Source organism: Triticum dicoccoides, chromosome 1A, assembly GCF_002162155.2.
Source record: "Triticum dicoccoides isolate Atlit2015 ecotype Zavitan chromosome 1A, WEW_v2.0, whole genome shotgun sequence".
Taxonomy (NCBI): Eukaryota; Viridiplantae; Streptophyta; class Magnoliopsida; order Poales; family Poaceae; genus Triticum; species Triticum dicoccoides.
In genome coordinates, this window is record NC_041380.1 from 475,569,998 (window position 1) to 475,578,404 (window position 8,407).

Sequence of the window (8,407 nt, forward strand, 5' to 3'; positions counted from 1 at the left end):
ACGTATTCCCACCGACATTACATTTATGCTCACACACTCATTGCTAGATGTCGGTGCTCATACTTTTTCATTGTATCATCCACGCTAGTTTATTTTCCTTTTTTATGCTTTCTTCTTGCGTGTTTAATAAACCTTAAGAAAAACAAAAACAAATTAGTTGTAGCTTTTAATTATTTAATTTCCATGCTTGTAGTAGTAATTAAAAAGAAAACCCAAAAAGATTTCATGTTCTTCTTTTTTGCTTGTTGGCAGCTTTCCCGTGCAAATAGTTTTATTTCTTTTCTTTTCTTTGGGGGTCGATAGGAGAAGACCATAATTAAATTGTTGAAGTGGCTCTTATATGCATTATTGTTTATCTGACAAAAGAGCCCATATTGCCTTGTCTTCTCCTATTTATTGAATGTCTGCAGATTCCAGCTTAGTCCAATGCACGTGCACTATTATTATTATTATTATTCACATCGTTCGGTTGTGCAAGTGAAAGGCAATTATGATGATATATGATGGACTGACTGAGACGAGAAAAGCTGGTATGAACTCGACCTCTTTTGTTTTTGTAAATATGATTAGTTCATCGTTCCTGATTCAGCCTATTATGAATAAACATGTTTGCAATGAGAATTAGAGATCATAGTTTCTTGTGCCATGCTTGATTAGCTATGAGTTATAATGGTTTACCTTGCGTGCCAACATGCTATTGAGATGATTATGATGTGGTATGATAGGGTGGTATCCTCCTCTGAATGATTTAAGTGACTTGACTCGGCGCATGTTCACGCATGTAGTTGAAACAAAATCAACGTAGCCTTCACAATATTTATGTTCATGGTGGATTATATCCTACTCATGCTTGCATTCGGTGTTGATTAATTTTAATGCGTGTTCATGCCCGTTGTCTCTCTCTAGCTAGTCGCTTCCCAGTCTTTTGCTAGCCTTCACCTGTACTAAGCGGGAATACTGCTTGTGCATCCAATCCCTTAAACCCCAAAGTTATTCCACATGAGTCCACTATACCTACCTATATACAGTATCTACCTGCCGTTCCAAGTAAATTTGTATGTGCCAAACTCTAAACCTTCAAATAAATATCCTATTTTGTATGCTCGAATAGCTCATGTATCAACTAGGGATGTCCGTATCTTCCATGTTAGGCGAGTTATTCTCAAGAGGAGTGGACTCTGCTCCTCACTCATGAGATAAATGGCTGGTCACCGGGATGCCCAGTCCCATGCTTTATGCAAACTAAATCAAAATAATTGCAAACAAAACTCCCCCTGGGACTCTTGTTAGTTGGAGGCACTCGTTGTTTCGAGCAAGCCATGGATTGATGCTTGTTGGTGGAAGGGGGAGTATAAGCTTTACCATTCTGTTTGGGAACCGCCTATAATGTGTGTAGCATGGAAGATATCGCCATCTCTTGGTTGTTATGTTGACAATGAAAGTATACCGCTCAAAATATTATTCACCTCTATTTCAAAATTGAGCTCTGGCACCTCTACAGATCCCTGCTTCCCTTTGCGAAGGGCATATCTATTTACTTTTATGCTGAGTCATCACCCTCTTATTAAAAACCACCAGTTGGAGAGCACCGTTGTCATTTGCATTCATTACTGTTAGTTTACATTGAGTATGACTTGACTGGATCTCTTTTACCATGAATTACAATGTCTAGTCAGGCCTTGGTCTTTAAAGGTGCTCTACATTTTTGTTTTGCAGTCTCAGAAAGGGCTAGCGAGATACCATCTTGTTATATCATATTATGATTGTTTTGAGAAAGTGTTGTCATCCGAGATTTATTATTATGGCTCGCTAGTTGATTATGCTATTAATATGGGTAAACTTGAGACCTATGCGTTATTGTGAATGTGGTTAGTTATAATCTTTGCTGAAAACTTGAATGTTGGCTTTACATATTTACAACAACAATAGCAAACAGAGTTTGTAAAATTTTTTCTTTATCAATTTCAGTTTGTCAACTGAATTGCTTGAGGACAAGCAAAGGTTTAAGCTTGGGGGAGTTGATACGTCTCCAACGTATCTACTTTTCCAAACACTTTTGCCCTTGTTTTCAACTCTAACTTGCATGATTTGAATGGAACTAACCCGGACTAACGCTGTTTTCAGCAGAATTACCATGGTGTTATTTATGTGCAGGTGTAAACGTTCTAGGAATGACCTGAAACTTCACGGAGCCACTTTTCAGAAAATATGAAAAATACCTGCAAAAGATGAAGGCCATGGGGCCCACTACCTCTCCACGAGGGTGGGGGGCGCGCCTGCCCCCTAGGGCGCGCTCCCCTACCTCGTGGGCCCCCTGTTGCCTCTCTGACTCCAACTCCAACTCCATATTGAGTTTCAGGGAGAAAAAATCAGAGAGAAGAAATCATCGTGTTTTATAATACGGAGCCGCCACCAAGCCCTAAAACCTCTCGGGAGGGCTGATCTGGAGTCCGTTCGGGGGTCCAGAGAGGGGAATCCGTCGCCATCGTCATCATCAACCATCCTCCATCACCAATTTCATGATGCTCACCGCCGTGCGTGAGTAATTCCATCGTAGGCTTGCTGGACGGTGATGGGTTGGATGGGATCTATCATGTAATCGAGTTAGTTTTGTTAGGATTTGATCCCTAGTATCCACTATGTTCTAAGATTGATGTTGCTATGACTTTTCTATGCTTAATGCTTGTCACTAGGGCCCGAGTGCCATGATTTCAGATCTGAACCTATTATGTTTTCATCAATATATGAGTGTTCTTGATCCTATCTTGCAAGTCTATAGTCACCTATTATGTGTTATGATCCGTTAACCCCAAAGTGACAATAATCGGGATACTTACCGGTGATGACCGTACTTTGAGGAGTTCATGTATTCACTATGTGTTAATGCTTTGTTCCGGTTCTCTATTAAAAGGAGGCCTTAATATCCCTTAGTTTCTGTAAGGACCCCGCTGCCATAGGAGGGTAGAACAAAAGATGTCATGCAAGTTCTTTTCCATAAGCATGTATGACTATATTCGGAATACATGCCTACATTGCATTGATGAACTGGAGCTAGTTCTGTGTCACCCTAGGTTATGACTGTTACATGATGAACCGCATCCGGCATAGTTCTCCATCACCGATCCATTGCTTACGAGCTTTCCATATATTGTTCTTCGCTTATTTACTTTCCCGTTGCTATTTCTATCATCACTACAAAATACCAAAAACATTACTTCTACTACTATTACCTTTTGCCACCGTTACCACTACTATCATATTACTTTGCCACTAAATACTTTGCTGCAGATATTAAGTTTCCAGGTGTGGTTGTTGACAACTCAGTTGCTAATACTTAAGAGTATTCTTTGGCTCCCTTTGTGTTTAATCAATAAATTTGGGTTGAATACTTTACCCTCGAAAACTGTTGCGATCCCCTATACTTGCGGGTTATCAAGCCCCAGTGCTCTTTGTTGAGAAGAAGGATGGATCTTTGAGAATGGTTGTTGATTATCGGGCATTGAATGAAGTGACGATCAAGAACAAATATCCACTACCGATGATCAACGATTTGTTTGACCAGCTACAGGGAGCCAAAGTATTCTCCAAGATCGATCTTCGATCATGATACCACGAGTTGAAGATCCGAGAACATGATATACCTAAGACAATGTTTACCACAAGGTATGGGCTATATGAGTACACAGTCATTTTATTTGGATTGGCTAACGCCCCTGCCTATTTTATGAGTATGATGAATAAGGTGTTCATGGAGTTCTTGGATAAGTTTGTTGTGGTGTTCATTGATGATATATTGGTGTACTCGAAGAATGAAGAGGAACACAAGGAACATTTGCAATTAGTTCTCGAGAAGCTCAGGGAACATCAGCTATATGCTAAGTTCAGCCGATATGAGTTTTGGTTGAAGGAAGTTGGATTTCTTGGACATGTTATATCAGGAGAAGGTATAGCAGTAGACCCTACCAAGGTTCAGTCTATCACTGAGTGGTTGGCACCCACCTCAGTTGGAGAGATTCGCAGGTTTCTTGGACTCGCAGGGTACTGTAGGAGATTCATTGAGAATTTTTCCAAGATTGCGAAGCCCATGACAGAGTTGTTAAAGAAGGACACCAAGTTCAAATGGACCGAAGAATGTGAGGCCAGTTTTCAGGAGCTGAAGAAACGTTTAGTTACAGCCCCGGTGGTAATTCTTCTGGATATACGCAAGGATTTCCAAGTGTATTGTGACGCTTCTCGCCACGGACTTGGAGGTGTACTTATGCAAGACAGAAGAGTTGTTTCATATGCCTCTCTATAGCTTCGACCTCACGAGTTAAATTATGCCACACATGATTTGGAGTTAGCAGATGATACGTCTCCAACATATCTATAATTTTTGATTGTTCCATGCTATTATATTATCAACCTTGGATGTTTTATATGCATTTTATATGCTATTTTATATGATTTTTGGGACTAGACTATTAACCTAGAGCCTAGTGCCAGTTTCTGTTTTTTCCTTGTTTTAGAGTATCGCGGAAAAGGAAAATCAAACGGAGTCCAATTGACTTGAAACTTCACGGAACTTATTTTTGGACCATAAGAAGCCCACGTAGTACCGGAGCTGAGCCAGAAGAGTCCCGAGGCCACCACGAGGGTGGGGGCGTCCTACCCCCCTAGGCGCGCCCCCCTACCTCGTGGGCCCCTCGTGGCTCCCCTGATCGACTTCTTTCTCCTATATATATCCATATACCCTAGAAACATCAAAGAGCACAATAGATCGGGAGTTTCGTCGCCAGAAGCCTCCATAGCCACCGAAAACCAATCTAGACCCGTTCTGGCACCCTGCCGGAGGGGGGAATCCCTCTCCGGTGGCCATCTTCATCATCCCGATGCTCTCCATGACGAGGAGGGAGTAGTCCACCCTCGGGGCTGAGGGTATGTACCAGTAGCCATGTGTTTGATCTCTCTCTCTCTCTCTCGTGTTCTTGAGGTGATACGATCTTGATGTATCGCGAGCTTTGCTATTATAGTTAGATCTTATGATGTTTCTCCCCCTCTACTCTCTTGTAATGGATTGAGTTTTCTCTTTGAAGTTATCTTATCGGATTGAGTCTTTAAGGATTTGAGAACACTTGATGTATGTCTTGCATGTGCTTGTCTGTAGTGACAATGGGATATCACGTGATCCACTTGATGTATGTTTTGGTGATCAACTTGTGAGTTCCGTGACCTCGTGAACTTATGCATAGGGGTTGGCACACCATTTTGCCTTGACTCTCCGATAGAAACTTTGGGGCACTCTTTGAAGTTCTTTGTGTTGGTTGAATAGATGAATCTGAGATTTTGTGATGCATGTCGTATAATCATACCCACGGATACTTGAGGTGACATTGGATTATCTAGGTGACATTAGGGTTTTGGTTGATTTGTGTCTTAAGGTGTTATTCTAGTACGGACTCTATGATAGATTGAACGGAAAGAATAGCTTCGTGTTACTTTACTACGGACTCTTGAATAGATCGATCAGAAAGGATAACTTTGAGGTGGTTTCGTACCCTAAAATAATCTCTTCGTTTGTTCTCCACTATTAGTGACTTTGGAGTGACTCTTTATTGCATGTTGAGGGATAGTTATGTGATCCAATTATGTTATTATTGTTGAGAGAACTTGCACTAGTGAAAGTATGAACCCTAGGCCTTGTTTCAACTCATTGCAATACTGTTTGTGCTCACTTTTATCATTAGTTACCTTGCAGTTTTTACATTTCAGATTACAAAAACCTTTATCTACCATCCATATTGCACTTGTATCACCATCTCTTCACCGAACTAGTGCACCTATACAATTTACCATTGTATTGGGTGTGTTGGGGACACAAGAGACTCTTTGTTATTTGGTTGCAGGGTTGCTTGAGAGAGACCATCTTCATCCTACGCCTCCCACGGATTGACAAACCTTAGGTCATCCACTTGAGGGAAATTTGCTACTGTCCTACAAACCTCTGCACTTGGAGGCCCAAAAACGTCTACAAGAAGAAGGTTGTGTAGTAGACATCAGCAGACGTAGTACACGCGCTCAAGACCTGGAGTTATTTTCTTATTGGAAACCGATGTGATGTGTACACGGATCACAAGAGTTTGAAGTATATCTTCACGCATAACGAGCTGAATCTCAGGCAGAGGAGATGGTTGGAGGTCATAAAGGATTATGATATGAAGCTACAATATCATCCAAGAAAGGCCAATGTTGTAGCAGACGCTTTGAGCCGCAAGAGTTATGTCAATACCCTCCTAACTGGAGGATTACCGCAGGAGTTAATAGACGATCTCACAGAACTACGGATGGAGATAGTTCCGAGAGGTTTTGTAGCAGCTTTGGATGTTCAGTCCATGTTATTGGGAAAGATACGGGAAGCCCAGAAGACTGATAAGGAGATTACAAAAATAAAAGAAAGGATGAGTAAAGGAAAAGCCAAGGGTTTTCGTGAGGACGAGCACGAAACTTTATGGTTTGAGGATCGTATTTATGTGCCCAATGATGCGGAAACCAGGAAGTTAATACTTCAGGAGGCTCACGACTCGCCATACTCGATTCATCCCGAAAACACCAAGATGTATTTGGATTTGAAGGAACGTCTCTGGTGGATAGGTATGAAGAAGGATATTGACGAGTATGTAGCAGTATGTGATGTATGTCAGAGAGTTAAGGTAGAACACCAGAAGCCAGCAGGATTACTACAGCCTATGTCGATACCCGAATGAAAGTGGGATAAGCTTGGCATGGATTTCATCACCAGATTACCCAGGACCCGATCAGGATAAGATTCTATCTGGGTAGTAGTAGATCGCTTGACCAAAGTGGCTCACTTTATCCCTGTGAAAACCACTTATACGAGCGTGAAGTTGGCCAAGATATACATGACCAGGATCATATGTCTGCATGGAGTTCCGAGGACCATCGTATCAGATAGAGGAACACAATTTACCTCAAAGTTTTGGAATCAGTTGCACCAGACTTTGGGTACTAGGCTAGAGTTTGGCACAGCTTTTCATCCACAGACAAATGGACAGACCGAGAGAGTCAATCAAATATTGGAGGACATGTTGAGAGCTTGTGCGCTAGATTATGGATCTAGTTGTGATAATAATTTGCCTTACGCGGAGTTCTCATACAACAACACCTATCAGGCTAGTTTGAAGATGGCCCCTTTTGAAGCTTTGTATGGAAGAAGGTGTAGGACACCATTGATGTGGGATGAAGTTGGAGACCGTCAATTGTTCGGGCCATATTGAATCAAGGAGTCTGAAGAGAAGGTTAAGTTGATTCGTGATAGACTGAGGGTAGCTCAGTCCAGGAAGAAGAGTTATGCCGACACCAAACGCAAGGAGGTAGTCTACGAAGTCAGAGACAGAGCATATCTTCGTGTGTCACCACTTCGAGGAGTTAAACGATTTTAAGTTAAAGGAAAATTAGCTCCAAGGTTTGTAGGACCATATCGAGTTTTGGAACGTATGGGATATGTGGCCTACAAGTTGGAGTTACCTGAAGGACTGTCAGGAGTTCATGATGTGTTTCATGTTTCCCAGTTGAAGAAGTGCCATGCAGAGATGGCCGATATTCCTTTGAGAGATACAGTACCCCTGGAAGCAATTTAGTTAGAGAGTAACCTAACTTACGAGGAGAAACCAGTCAAGATTCTTGAGTTTTCCAGCCGAGTTACATGCAGCAAGGTTATCAAGTTTCGCAAAGTTCAGTGGAGCCACCATACCAAGGAGGAAGCCACTTGGGAACAAGAGGAAGACCTACGGAAAGACCACCCACTCCTATTTTCTAGCCAACCCGAATCTCGAGGGCGAGATTCATATTAAGGGGGGCAGGTTTGTAACATCCCAATTTTCAATTTGGATGTTATATATAGAACATCATATGCATATCATATTTTATTTGCATTTTGGTTGTGATCCAAGAAATCTTAAGCAAGTCAAGGACCCAATGAGAGACTTGGAGGTTTCACAAACTTTTGATATTTGAATTTATTTTTAAATTTGAAAAGAGGATCAATTTGATTTTAATATTGTCTCTCCAATTATTTCCAACAATAAAAATAAATGAGAGAAGATAATATGACTTCTACAACAGAATAGAAATATTGGAGGAGAAATTTTAAAATCAATTTCTTATTTTTATTTGTATTTTAATTGCTACTTTATTGAATTAGAGAAAAACTTACATTTTTGAAAAATTGCATTTAGTCCAGAAAAATGTTCGTCTTGTCCTAAATATTAGGTTTGGACGGTGAAAATTGTTTATGTGATTTTCAGAATTTGTTTTATATTTTATAAGGACTTTTTATTCCATGGTGAAATTTATTAAAAAAAGTTCCTGGGCCGGCCCAGCCACAGCCGAGCCACGGCCGAGCTCCCGC